This window comes from Lepidochelys olivacea, assembly GCF_965140295.1.
Source record: "Lepidochelys olivacea isolate rLepOli2 genome assembly, chromosome: 2".
NCBI lineage: Eukaryota > Metazoa > Chordata > Testudines > Cheloniidae > Lepidochelys > Lepidochelys olivacea.
Window position 1 is genome coordinate 119653721 of NC_140412.1, and position 385 is coordinate 119654105.

The window sequence follows — 385 nt, forward strand, 5'->3', positions numbered from 1 at the left end:
ATAAACCCTTTATTCTATTTATAACTACAATGTCTTCATTGCTGCTTTTAGGAAAAGTGGTTACCTGTGGCTGGTAAGATCTGTCTTGCAGGCATGCTAACTCTACATTTAATATAACAAAAGAAAGCTAAATACAAGTGGAAGAGTAGCTTCCAGGGAACAGTTGCTGGTAGCAGTGGGTAGTTCAATATCTATTCTTGTCCCCATCAAACCAGAACTTGCAAATTTTATAAAGTGCCTATTTAGAAAAGCACAAAAATTGCCGGAAGTATCACTCTGCTAAAATTTCAAAACATCTAATGTTCCGCAGAATGCATCTAAAAATCTCAGATAATTACTCTTTAAAGGGGAATGGGCCCATTGGTGGGACCCAGGACATACAGTT